We start from the raw sequence: 13637 nt of genomic DNA on the forward strand, positions 1-13637 counted from the left end.
TGCAGGTACGCTGGCTGAATTTGAAAGGAAACTCTCCGCAAAATCTTGTCGTTGAGAATGCAGAACACAGACTCTTTCCAGCACTGCTTGTGGTCTATGCATGATAGTGTTCATCATCTTTGCCTTACTCCAAAGAGGTCCATGGTTCAAAGCCGGACGACAACATGCCACAGGGGTGTTTCTGCTGCCTTTAGGAAACGCTCCTAACCAAAAGGGATGGGATCAATCTGTCCTTTGTCTATGGTGGTTTCTCGATTAGTGCATTGGAAGTTTACCCCAACAGCTGTGGCCAATGTGAGCTTTGTCAGGAATGTGGCAATTAAATGACAGATCTCAATCCATTTGAGAAATTCAAAGTATCGTCCTCACTGGAAGGAGTGTTGAAGCTCAGGGGCATGCTCCAGTGCCCCTGCAGACATCCCCACACAGGCACTTTCTGGGTAAGGCCTAAGGCAGTGCCGGACGTGACCTTCGTCATCCACGGCCGGAGGGGCGAGGGCACCGGCCGGGCCGGTTAGCTCAGTTGGTTAGAGCGTGGTGCTAATAACACCAAGGTTGCGGGTTAGATCCCCGTACTGGCCACATCTGCTTTTGCACCGCACTGTTTACCAGCAATGGGCTTGGTCTACCAAGTGCAGGCCATTGGGATTGCTGGACATGAAGTCCAAGCTAGGAGGAGAGTAACTTTGCTCCCGATCGGCACTGTGAAGGACGCTGCAAGAGCGCACGTTTCTGACTGAGGCCATCGATAGCCGCTTACTCGTGCCTGATGGAAAGTGCTCTCGTCCTATGGGGACAAACTCCCCTTTGCGGATACCTCTGACGGTCGTGTCTCCATGCCAAGGCAACACCAGCCTAGAAAAAGATCCCCATGCACCTTATCTCCGTAGAAACTAGCATTCATTTGTCGCCGCATACTGGCTGTTAGCACGATAACTTGACTGAGGTTGCACAGCACAGGCAGGACTGGGCTCGCTGCCCACCGTGCAGAAATATCTCAGTTGGGAATGCGCTAGACTGAAGATCTAAAGGTCCCTGGTTCGATCCCAGGTTTCGGCAGAACGCCTTCGACATGCTTTTTCTGGCCGCCGCTGTCAAGTTGCTGGGCGGCATCAGATGTCCTTATTTCAGGGGAACTCTTGAGAACAACGCAGGCGAGAAGGTTCCGTAGTGTCATAGTTAGGACCGTGCCGTTTGAATCCAGCGATCAGGGGTCACATCTCAGTGAAACCTGCCTTTCCTTCCAACAAGCATCTTGAAGTAAGAAGGTGAAGTAACGCATCTACTTGCTAAGGAGCCTGTAGAAGATTGACATGCATGCACCTTCTCCAAAAACTCTGCTCCTACAGAAGCATGGTGGAGGGCATCCTGATCTGTTGCGTCTCCGTGTGATGTGGAAACCGCTCCATGGTACAGGGGAATACCCTTCAGTGACTGGTGAGTCCTGCCGAGTGGGTCAGTGGGACAAGTTGTCCTCCCGTCAAGGATCTCTATGCCGAAGGGGCCGCATCCCCTTCGCTCCTCTCAGCTGGAAATAGGCAACGGCGCATGCTGGACAAGTTTTAGAGACCAATACACGGTATCTTTTCCCAGACGGCTGAACTGATCACCTTGACGGAATTCCAACGTTCCGACAAAACTGCTACCTCAGCTGTACTCAGACATGTAAAGGTTTGCAGTATTCCCCCACCGCCTCATGCGTTCCTCGTTAGTATAGTGGACAGTATCTCCGCCTGTCTTGGACGGCAGCTTCGCTCAGCTCTATTCCACCAAGGCTGCGAAAGCACCAGCTGACAAATGTATCTGCAGGTACGCTGGCTGAATTTGAAAGGAAACTCTCCGCAAAATCTTGTCGTTGAGAATGCAGAACACAGACTCTTTCCAGCACTGCTTGTGGTCTATGCATGGTAGTGTTCATCATCTTTGCCTTACTCCAAAGAGGTCCATGGTTCAAAGCCGGACGACAACATGCCACAGGGGTGTTTCTGCTACCTTTAGGAAACGCTCCTAACCAAAAGGGATGGGATCAATCTGTCCTTTGTCTATGGTGGTTTCCCGATTAGTGCATTGGAAGTTTACCCCAACAGCTGTGGCCAATGTGAGCTTTGTCAGGAATGTGGCAATTAAATGACAGATCTCAATCCATTTGAGAAATTCAAAGTATCGTCCTCACTGGAAGGAGTGTTGAAGCTCAGGGGCATGCTCCAGTGCCCCTGCAGACATCCCCACACAGGCACTTTCTGGGTAAGGCCTAAGGCAGTGCCGGACGTGACCTTCGTCATCCACGGCCGGAGGGGCGAACGCACCGGCCTGGCCGGTTAGCTCAGTTGGTTAGAGCGTGGTGCTAATAACGCCAAGGTCGCGGGTTAGATCCCCGTACTGGCCACATCTGCTTTTGCACCGCACTGTTTACCAGCAATGGGCTTGGTCTACCAAGTGCAGGCCATTGGGATTGCTGGACATGAAGTCCAAGCTAGGAGGAGAGTAACTTTGCTCCCGATCGGCACTGTGAAGGACGCTACAAGAGCGCACGTTTCTGACTGAGGCCATCGATAGCCGCTAACTCGTGCCTGATGGAAAGTGCTCTCGTCCTATGGGGACAAACTCCCCTTTGCGGATACCTCTGACGGTCGTGTCTCCATGCCAAGGCAACACCAGCCTAGGAAAAGATCCCCATGCACCTTATCTCCGTAGAAACTAGCATTCATTTGTCGCCGCATACTGGCTGTTAGCACGATAACTTGACTGAGGTTGCACAGCACAGGCAGGACTGGGCTCGCTGCCCACCGTGCTGAAATAGCTCAGTTGGGAGAGCGTTAGACTGAAGATCTAAAGGTCCCTGGTTCGATCCCGGGTTTCGGCAGAATGCCTGCGACATGCTTTTTCTGGCCGCCGCTGTCAAGTTGCTGGGCGGCATCAGATGTCCTTATTTCAGGGGAACTCTCGAGAACAACGCAGGCGAGAAGGTTCCGTAGTGTCATAGTTAGGACCGTGCCGTTTGAATCCAGTGATCAGGGGTCACATCTCAGTGAAACCTGCCTTTCCTTCCAACAAGCATCTTGAAGTAAGAAGGTGAAGTAACGCATCTACTTGCTAAGGAGCCTGTAGAAGATTGACATGCATGCACCTTCTCCAAAAACTCTGCTCCTACAGAAGCATGGTGGGGGGCATCCTGATCTGTTGCGTCTCCGTGTGATGTGGAAACCGCTCCATGGTACAGGGGAATACCCTTCAGTGACTGGTGAGTCCTGCCGAGTGGGTCAGTGGGACAAGTTGTCCTCCCGTCAAGGATCTCTATGCCGAAGGGGCCGCATCCCCTTCGCTCCTCTCAGCTGGAAATAGGCAACGGCGCATGCTGGACAAGTTTTAGAGACCAATACATGGTATCTTTTCCCAGACGGCTGAACTGATCACCTTGACGGAATTTCAACGTTCCGACAAAACTGCTACCTCAGCTGTACTCAGACATGTAAAGGTTTGCAGTATTCCCCCACCCCCTCATGCGTTCCTCGTTAGTATAGTGGACAGTATCTCCGCATGTCACGCGGAAGACCGGCGTTCGATTCCCCGACGGGGAGTGCCTGTTGCTTTTGCTGCCCATGCAACCTCTGCTTTCTGAAAGGAGGACGATGCACCGCTGGCTTCTGGCAAGCGTGACTGCTTGCATGAGCCGGGTGCGCGAAAGCTCACATACTGGCTGGGAATGAAATGTGGGTCGGCTGCTTGGACGGCAGCTTCGCTCAGCTCTATTCCACCAAGGCTGCGAAAGCACCAGCTGACAAATGTATCTGCAGGTACGCTGGCTGAATTTGAAAGGAAACTCTCCGCAAAATCTTGTCGTTGAGAATGCAGAACACAGACTCTTTCCAGCACTGCTTGTGGTCTATGCATGGTAGTGTTCATCATCTTTGCCTTACTCCAAAGAGGTCCATGGTTCAAAGCCGGACGACAACATGCCACAGGGGTTTTTCTGCTGCCTTTAGGAAACGCTCCTAACCAAAAGGGATGGGATCAATCTGTCCTTTGTCTATGGTGGTTTCTCGATTAGTGCATTGGAAGTTTACCCCAACAGCTGTGGCCAATGTGAGCTTTGTCAGGAATGTGGCAATTAAATGACAGATCTCAAACCATTTGAGAAATTCAAAGTATCGTCCTCACTGGAAGGAGTTTTGAAGCTCAGGGGCATGCTCCAGTGCCCCTGCAGACATCCCCACATAGGCACTTTCTGGGTAAGGCCTAAGGCAGTGCCGGACGTGACCTTCGTCATCCACGGCCGGAGGGGCGAGGGCACCGGCCGGGCCGGTTAGCTCAGTTGGTTAGAGCGTGGTGCTAATAACGCCAAGGTCGCGGGTTTGATCCCCGTATTGGCCACATCTGCTTTTGCACCGCACTGTTTACCAGCAATGGGCTTGGTCTACCAAGTGCAGGCCATTGGGATTGCTGGACATGAAGTCCAAGCTAGGAGGAGAGTAACTTTGCTCCCGATCGGCACTGTGAAGGACGCTACAAGAGCGCACGTTTCTGACTGAGGCCATCAATAGCCGCTAACTCGTGCCTGATGGAAAGTGCTCTCGTCCTATGGGGACAAACTCCCCTTTGCGGATACCTCTGACGGTCGTGTCTCCATGCCAAGGCAACACCAGCCTAGGAAAAGATCCCCATGCACCTTATCTCCCTAGAAACTAGCATTCATTTGTCGCAGCATACTGACTGTTAGCACGATAATTTGACTGAGGTTGCACAGCACAGGCAGGACTGGGCTCGCTGCCCACTGTGCCGAAATAGCTCAGTTGGGAGAGCGTTAGACTGAAGATCTAAAGGTCCCTGGTTCGATCCCGGGTTTCGGCAGAACACCTGCGACGTGCTTTTTCTGGCCGCCGCTGTCATGTTGCTGGGCGGCATCAGATGTCCTTATTTCAGGGGAACTCTTGAGAACAACGCAGGCGAGAAGGTTCCGTAGTGTCATAGTTAGGACCGTTTCGTTTGAATCCAGTGATCAGGGGTCACATCTCAGTGAAACCTGCCTTTCCTTCCAACAAGCATCTTGAAGTAAGAAGGTGAAGTAACGCATCTACTTGCTAAGGAGCCTGTAGAAGATTGACATGCATGCACCTTCTCCAAAAACTCTGCTCCTACAGAAGCATGGTGGAGGGCATCCTGATCTGTTGCGTCTCTGTGTGATGTGGAAACCGCTCCATGGTACAGGGGAATACCCTTCAGTGACTGGTGAGTCCTGCCGAGTGGGTCAGTGGGACAAGTTGTCCTCCCGTCAAGGATCTCTATGCCGAAGGGGCCGCATCCCCTTCGCTCCTCTCAGCTGGAAATAGGCAACTGTAACGGTGGTTTTACGTGTATTGTACTACTGCGCATGTGCGCCAGAGTTGTGCCTCTCTATGAAGACGGTGAGCTAGCTGTAGCATGGCCTCCGGTCTGATGTACCTACTCTAAGCTATCTGGACAGTAATGGGGAGATGCGTTGGTGCTTATGTACTATTAAACCCGTCTTCTACCCCGCATGGAGTGTGTCCTGTGTGTGTGCCTCGAGGGAAGCCAGGATTAAGTGTATTTCCTCTGCTAGCTCCTCCACCACCTGCGTTTTCACCCATTACAAGTGGCGCCCGAACTTTTTTTCCCTCCGGCTCTCGGATGAAGCTAGTTAGCTCCGGATGCTAACTCATCAAGCTAACTGGACACTGACTGTTAATTTTGAGTTCACTGTGTGGAGTTTTCGGACCGAGTGTGGGACTGTGCTCATATTTTGGAGTTTATTCGGTGAGTGCACCCGTTTTTTCCACTTTTTGTCTCTCCACCGTGGATCGCTGTTAATGCTGGAGACTGTTAGCCAGCTAGGCTAATGCTAATGCTGCCCGGCCGTGTTTATATCCGCGCTGATGGACTGTATTCGTTAACAACGGACACTTTTTGCGTGCTTTACACTTTTTCGAGAGGATTTTTGGAACAAGGATCGTATTTTTGGGACATTATGAGTAGCTGCCGCGAAACTTTTGCTCGCTGGACCTGTTGAATTGACTGTACTGACTGCCTGTGTATTCGCCCGCCGGCTTCCTTAGCTTTCATGTTTTTGAGCCTGTTATATATTTCTATATGTTTTTATTTCTATATTTTGTTTCATTTCATTAACTGGGGCTGGTTAAAAACAGTATTTTTTTTTGGTGACAATTTTTTTATGGTACATTTTCTTCACAAAATGTCTGACAGCGATAGTGACTGTGAACCACGTGACTTTAGTCCACAACCACACTCTAGTGATATGCAGGTCCAAATGAGCCTATTGAGACAGGAAATGGGGGTCCTTAGGGACTGTTTGAGTAGTTCCTTGCACATGCAGACTGAAATTCTTAGGCAGTGGAAGAAAGAACCTGAGCCCTATGCTCCTTGTCATGTAGTCACATTTTCTGACCCACTTAGTGCATCCACGCCCCATCACAACAACCACACTAGTCTTAGCCAACCAGTAGATGGTCAAGTTTATGCTCACAGAGCACCCGAGGTTCACAGAACTACTCGTCACCCAAAGCCAGAGACATGCCCTGTTTCGGGGGCTACAGGACTCAGACTTGACCCATGCTCAGATAGTGCGTTCTTGTCTGGAACAAAGCCAAATGCTCCTTCCTGCAGTGTCAGCTGCTCAGGTGGTCATCTGTTGTCCGATTCATCTATTCTCAGTGGCACATCAAGGGTTTTGACGTCTCTGTTGCAACAATCTAAGCTCGAACCTCCTGTATTTAGTAATTCAGGAAGTGTTTCCCCAGAAGAATGGCTTCGTGCTGTGGACTCTTACAAGCATGATGTTGGGCTGTCAGATGCCCAAGTCCTGTCAGAATTGCCGAGATTTCTAAGAGGTGAGCCTGGTCGCTGGTTTCAGGTGCTCAAACCTCATCTTCGCAACTGGTCCCAGTTCTCTGAGCTTTTTCAAAAGGCTTTCTTGCCATTCGATAACCAAGAAAGAATTTGGAGAAACATCCTGGACCACATGCAAGCTCCTGACGAGCCCCTGCCTACTTTTGTTGCACACATGCTGTACGACTTCGCTAAGCTCAAGAATCCACCACCTGAACATGAGCAAGTTGGGATTATCTGTAAACATGCTTTAGAGAAGTATGCTGTTGCTCTTTATGGCACACCTGTTCCGTCTGTCGCAGACCTATTGCTACGAGCCCATGAACTGCATGCAGCCCTTGGTCACCGTGATCGCAATAGACCACCGCCTCCTCTCCCTAAGCCAGCTAAATCTGTCTTCTGCTATGGGTGTTCCTTGCCTGGTTTCACTGCACGTACTTGCCCACAGTGCAATTCTTTGGATCCCCAGGAGGACGGAAGCGGGTCAGGCGCTATGCCAGAGAGAACCGGTGATGAGTCCCCAATGTCACAATATCATGGCCCATCAGGCATGTCGCGTGCAGACAAGGGCCAAGCAAGGAAACAGCGACAGCCTCAGGGAAACTTGCAAGGGGGGAGGTCGTATCGACGAGGCACCCCTCCCCCCCAGGAATTAGCTAAGCCTAACTCTGATTCCCCTGGTGTCACCTTTCTGGGACACATTGAGGACACCACGTCCACTGTGTTCTGGAATACCCCATTCTGTGTCACATTGAAGCTTAAGAACCATGTTGTGACAGCAACCTTAGACACCGGAGCTTCACTTTCTGCCATACAAGCAGCATATGTAGAGAAAGATCCAAACGGAAAGATCAAGTGCACGCCATGGACGGCTCCTCCCTTACGACTGGCTGATTCAGCGCACTGTGACCCGATTGGTGTCACCTGGCTACCGATATGGTTCCAGGGTCAACGTTTCTTTCACCGGTTTGTGATTCTTAGCCAGATGGCTTCTCCAGTCATTCTGGGAATGGACTTTATGCTCCGTGCATCCATCACCATACACATACCAAGTAGAACAGTGTCTATCGGTACCCAGGCAGACCAAGACGGGGGCGTATTGGCTGACGCACCCATACTTGAGGAAACAGTGTGTACATTGGAGGGTCCTGAACTTTCCTGCCCACAAGAGGAAGCCAGTTCCATATCTGTGAAGGTAGGACAATCTTCATTAAACTGTGACCAGAAGGAGAAATTGCAGGAACTTTTGGGGGACTTTCAGGGTCTGTTTGCTGGCTGCCTTGGTCACACCACGCTGGCAGAGCATCGTATCGAGACTGGGGATGCCAGGCCGATTAACCTCCCCCCCTACCGCACCTCTCCTCTGAAAAAGAAACTTATCGAAGAGCAAATACAAAAAATGTTGGAAGAAGACATAATCGAACCAGCTTCAGGTCCATGGGCAGCGCCAGTTGTCATTGTGCCAAAAGCCTCCGGAGAACCAAGGTTTTGTGTCGATTACAGAGGACTGAATCAGGTGACCATCAAAGATCGCTACCCACTTCCAAGAGTCGATGAATCGTTAGACTTCCTAGCACGGGGAAAGTTCATCTCCACTATTGATTTAGCACGAGGATACTGGCAGGTTGGGGTCGAAGAAAGTTCAAGGCCGAAAACTGCATTTGCCTCCCACTGTGGCCTATTCCGTTTTAAAGTTTTACCGTTTGGCCTTTGTAACTCACCTGCCACGTTTCAAAGACTTATGAACACAGTCTTGGCAGGACTTGTGTACAAGTGCTGTGCAGTCTACCTTGATGATGTAGTGATCGCGTCACCAACTTTCGACCAACATCTCTGCGACCTGAGAGAAGTGTTCACGAGGCTCGAGTCTGCCGGACTATCGCTGAAGCTGGGCAAGTGTCAGTTCTGTTTGGATGAACTTAAGTTCCTGGGGTACAGAGTCTCTCCTGAGGGAATCCTCCCTGACCATGACAAGGTAAAAGCAGTGACAGAATTTCCAGTGCCAACTGATGTGCGACAAGTAAGACAGTTTTTAGGTCTGACTAGCTATTACAGACGGTTCATAAGTGGATATGCTAAGCAAGCTGAACCCCTGTTCGCCCTGACCCGACAAGACTCTCTGTTTCTATGGGATGAATGCTGCCAGCAGGCAATGGACTTCTTGAAAGAACGCCTCACCTCAGCACCCATATTACGTTTTCCTGATTTTGAGCGCACTTTCTACCTGCACACAGATGCATGTGACTTGGGACTTGGTGCAGCGCTTATGCAGCAGGACGAGAACGGAAAAGAGGTGGTGGTGGCATACGCCAGTCGCACCCTGCACAAATCTGAAAAACCCTACTCAACAACCGAGAAAGAGTGTCTAGGGGTGATTTGGGCTCTAGAGCATTTTAGACCTTATATCGAAGGCCTTCCAGTTACGGTCTATACAGACCACAGCAGCTTGAAGTGGCTCATGTCTCGGCCAAACCCGTCAGGACGACTTGCAAGATGGTGCCTGAGGCTCCAGGATTTTGACATCCGAATCATTCACAAGCCTGGTGCACGAAATCAGGTGCCAGATGCGTTGTCAAGGAACCCTGTGCAGTCAGACCAGGGCCCCACTGACCTTCTTCCAGAGCATGCGGTCATAGCAGGCTTAGACCTCCGTGCCCAGCCCATGGTGGAACTGACCGACAAAGAGCACTTACGGCGTCTTCAGCATGACGACCCAGCCTTGTTGACTATTTTGCAAAAGTTGGAGAATTCCCAGTGTATTGAGTCCGAGGAGGACTGGGAGACCAAGTTCACTGTGCATGAAGGACTCCTGTATTACAGAGAAAGCAGATTTAGCTGTAGCTTACACCCTCTGAAGGAGCTAAAACTTTATGCACCGGAATCCATTAGAGGTTCCCTGCTGAGTTATTTCCATGATCACCCAACCGCGGGTCATCTAGGCATCACAAAGACCCTCGCTAGAATGCGCCTGCGTTTCTTCTGGCCAAAGATGAGGAAAGATGTAAAGACATATGTGCTCTCTTGCGCAGTGTGCCAACTTACCAAACCTAGTCAAAAGAAACCTGCTGGTCTGCTAGTGCCTATCCATGCCAGTGAGCCGTGGGAAGTCGCTGGTGTTGACTTTGTGGGACCGTTACCCCGCACGGCATCTGGAAATGCTTATATTCTAGTCTTTGTTGACTACTTCAGCAAGTGGATAGAAGTGTGCGCAGTCAGAGAGGCCACAGCACAAGTCGCCGCAAGCAAGTTTCAGAGTGAGGTGTTTGCCCGCCACGGGGCCCCAAAGTACCTGATTTCAGACAGGGGTACACCGTTCATGAGTGAGCTTTTCAATCAAATGCTGAAAATTGTGGGTTCTGAGCATCGTCTTACCACAGCTTACCACCCCCAGACGAATGCGACAGAGAGAGTGAATCGCACCCTCAAAACAACGATTCGTGCATATGTCGGGGATAAACATAACACCTGGGACAAGTATATCCCACAAATTTGCTTTGCACTCAGAACAGCCCCTCACGAAAGTACGGGTTTCAGCCCAGCGAAAATGCTCTATGGGAGAGAACTTGCCACCCCGGTAGACTTACTGACCCAACCGTCCACTGATGGGACAGACGACCCTTTCTTGACCCCGCCACAAACCCTTGAACAGTCTATGCAAGAGACTCATGATCATGCTCGAGCAGCACTTCAGACTAGTCACAAACGTAAAAAGCACTATTATGACTTAAAACGTCGACCTGTCACCTATCAGCTCGGAGATCTGGTCCGCCTTAAGACTCATCCCCGCTCTGACGCTGTAGCAAACTTGACTGCAAAGCTAGCATGCGTTTATGCTGGACCTTACCGCGTTGTCCAAAAGCTGTCTGAGGTCAACTACCGTCTAGCCAATACGGATGGCACAGATGTGGGTGTTGTACACGTTGTTAACCTCCAGCCTTTCCACACGTGGACCACAGCAGAGTCACAGAATAAACGGCGGCGCAGCCCAAGCCGTTCCAGACAGCACGGGTCTTACAGTGCAGTCGATGAGAGTCCTGATATGCCAAATGGGAATCTGGATGGTGATAGTAGCTCAGAGGACGAGTGTTCAGCACCTGACGAGGCTGTAGGAGAGGAGCCTACGCTCGAAAGTCAAATAATCAGTCCTGAGTCTGGCCTTGTTGACTTGTCACAGCCCTTAGCTGACATGTTTGACGGTGACACTGACGTCCCACTTGCTTCAAATTATGATTTGAGGAGTAGGGCAGACACTGCTCCTATGCTTGAGGCAGACATTGACTTTACTACAGGCCAAGACCCTGACAGTAGTGCTGCTGACAGTCCTACTCACTTAAGTGACCCATCTGACTTTCCACAAACTAACACGTACAATCTCAGGCCTAGAGTTCATCCTAGAGTTACCACTGACTGGAGTTCTAATAGATGGACAAATAGCTATCATACTGAGAGACTGAACCAGGTTTGAAACCTAGGTAGCGCTGGTTAGGTGCAAATGTTTTGTTTTTGTAAAAGTTTTACAGACCTGTTTCGGTGATTTGAAGAGCACGTTTTATTTCTATACTGTACACAAACAAAAGAAATGTAAATGAGTTGTAAAAAAAAAAAAAAGGGGGAGAATGAACTGTTCGTTGTTTTTATATTGAAAGTGTAAGAAAAAAAAACAACAAGGGGAAAAGATAAATGTTTATTGTTGGAAGGTTCTGTGTTTAAGCTAGTGTTTATATAAAAGTGAAAATGCGGGTCAGAATTGTTTAATATGCATATGTGCCTTTGTATTTTGTTTTATATGGATGTATCTTTTATTCCTTTTCTTATATATGTACTATGCCCAACTGAAATGCCAGGTATGGCCGCTAATGTGTTGACCTTTTTATAGCTTGTTGGCTGGGGTCAGCCTTTTTTTTGTTGGGGGGGAATCTGTAACGGTGGTTTTACGTGTATTGTACTACTGCGCATGTGCGCCAGAGTTGTGCCTCTCTATGAAGACGGTGAGCTAGCTGTAGCATGGCCTCCGGTCTGATGTACCTACTCTAAGCTATCTGGACAGTAATGGGGAGATGCGTTGGTGCTTATGTACTATTAAACCCGTCTTCTACCCCGCATGGAGTGTGTCCTGTGTGTGTGCCTCGAGGGAAGCCAGGATTAAGTGTATTTCCTCTGCTAGCTCCTCCACCACCCGCGTTTTCACCCATTACACAACGGCGCATGCTGGACAAGTTTTAGAGACCAATACACGGTATCTTTTCCCAGACGGCTGAACTGATCACCTTGACGGAATTCCAACGTTCCGACAAAACTGCTACCTCAGCTGTACTCAGACATGTAAAGGATTGCAGTATTCCCCCACCACGTCATGCGTTTTTCGTTAGTATAGTGGACAGTATCTCTGCCTGTCACGCGGAAGTCCGGGGTTCGATTCCCCGACGGGGAGGGCCTGTTGCTTTTGCTGCCCATGCAACCTCTGCTTTCTGAAAGGAGGACGATGCACCGCTGGCTTCTGGCAAGCGTGACTGCTTGCATGAGCCGGGTGCGTGAAAGCTCACATACTGGCTGGGAATGAAATGTGGGTCGGCTGCTTGGACGGCAGCTTCGCTCAGCTCTATTCCACCAAGGCTGCGAAAGCACCAGCTGACAAATGTATCTGCAGGTACGCTGGCTGAATTTGAAAGGAAACTCTCCGCAAAATCTTGTCGTTGAGAATGCAGAACACAGACTCTTTCCAGCACTGCTTGTGGTCTATGCATGGTAGTGTTCATCATCTTTGCCTTACTCCAAAGAGGTCCATGGTTCAAAGCCGGACGACAACATGCCACAGGGGTGTTTCTGCTGCCTTTAGGAAACGCTCCTAACCAAAAGGGATGGGATCAATCTGTCCTTTGTCTATGGTGGTTTCCCGATTAGTGCATTGGAAGTTTACCCCAACAGCTGTGGCCAATGTGAGCTTTGTCAGGAATGTGGCAATTAAATGACAGATCTCAATCCATTTGAGAAATTCAAAGTATCGTCCTCACTGGAAGGAGTGTTGAAGCTCAGGGGCATGCTCCAGTGCCCCTGCAGACATCCCCACACAGGCACTTTCTGGGTAAGGCCTAAGGCAGTGCCGGACGTGACCTTGGTCATCCACGGCCGGAGGGGCGAGGGCACCGGCCGGGCCGGTTAGCTCAGTTGGTTAGAGCGTGGTGCTAATAACGCCAAGGTTGCGGGTTAGATCCCCGTACTGGCCACATCTGCTTTTGCACCGCACTGTTTACCAGCAATGGGCTTGGTCTACCAAGTGCAGGCCATTGGGATTGCTGGACATGAAGTCCAAGCTAGGAGGAGAGTAACTTTGCTCCCGATCGGCACTGTGAAGGACGCTACAAGAGCGCACGTTTCTGACTGAGGCCATCGATAGCCGCTAACTCGTGCCTGATGGAAAGTGCTCTCGTCCTATGGGGACAAACTCTGACGGTCGTGTCTCCATGCCAAGGCAACACCAGCCTAGGAAAAGATCCCCATGCACCTTATCTCCGTAGAAACTAGCATTCATTTGTCGCCGCATACTGGCTGTTAGCACGATAACTTGACTGAGGTTGCACAGCACAGGCAGGACTGGGCTCGCTGCCCACCGTGTCGAAATAGCTTAGTTTGGAGAGCGTTAGACTGAAGATCTAAAGGTCCCTGGTTCGATCCAGGGTTTTGGCAGAATGCCTGCGACATGCTTTTTCTGGCCGCCGCTGTCAAGTTGCTGGGCGGCATCAGATGTCCTTATTTCAGGGGAACTCTTGAGAACAACG

General features: G+C 50.3%; 5 non-coding genes across 5 annotated transcripts; all 5 read left to right on the top strand.

The window, feature by feature from the left end:
• Positions 1–2312: 2312 nt before the first annotated feature.
• Positions 2313–2386, top strand: trnai-aau (transfer RNA isoleucine (anticodon AAU)). The gene has a single exon. It is a non-coding gene; the product is annotated as a tRNA-Ile (tRNA).
• Positions 2387–2790: 404 nt separating this feature from the next.
• trnaf-gaa (transfer RNA phenylalanine (anticodon GAA)) lies at positions 2791–2863 on the top strand. The gene has a single exon. It is a non-coding gene; the product is annotated as a tRNA-Phe (tRNA).
• A 1434-nt stretch (positions 2864–4297) lies between these two features.
• trnai-aau (transfer RNA isoleucine (anticodon AAU)) lies at positions 4298–4371 on the top strand. Its single transcript has one exon. It is a non-coding gene; the product is annotated as a tRNA-Ile (tRNA).
• A 404-nt stretch (positions 4372–4775) lies between these two features.
• On the top strand, positions 4776–4848 carry trnaf-gaa (transfer RNA phenylalanine (anticodon GAA)). Its single transcript has one exon. It is a non-coding gene; the product is annotated as a tRNA-Phe (tRNA).
• Positions 4849–13011: 8163 nt separating this feature from the next.
• trnai-aau (transfer RNA isoleucine (anticodon AAU)) lies at positions 13012–13085 on the top strand. The gene has a single exon. It is a non-coding gene; the product is annotated as a tRNA-Ile (tRNA).
• The last annotated feature ends 552 nt before the right edge of the window (positions 13086–13637 follow it).

Source organism: Salminus brasiliensis, chromosome 22 (assembly GCF_030463535.1).
Source record: "Salminus brasiliensis chromosome 22, fSalBra1.hap2, whole genome shotgun sequence".
In the NCBI taxonomy this organism is placed as follows: Eukaryota; Metazoa; Chordata; class Actinopteri; order Characiformes; family Bryconidae; genus Salminus; species Salminus brasiliensis.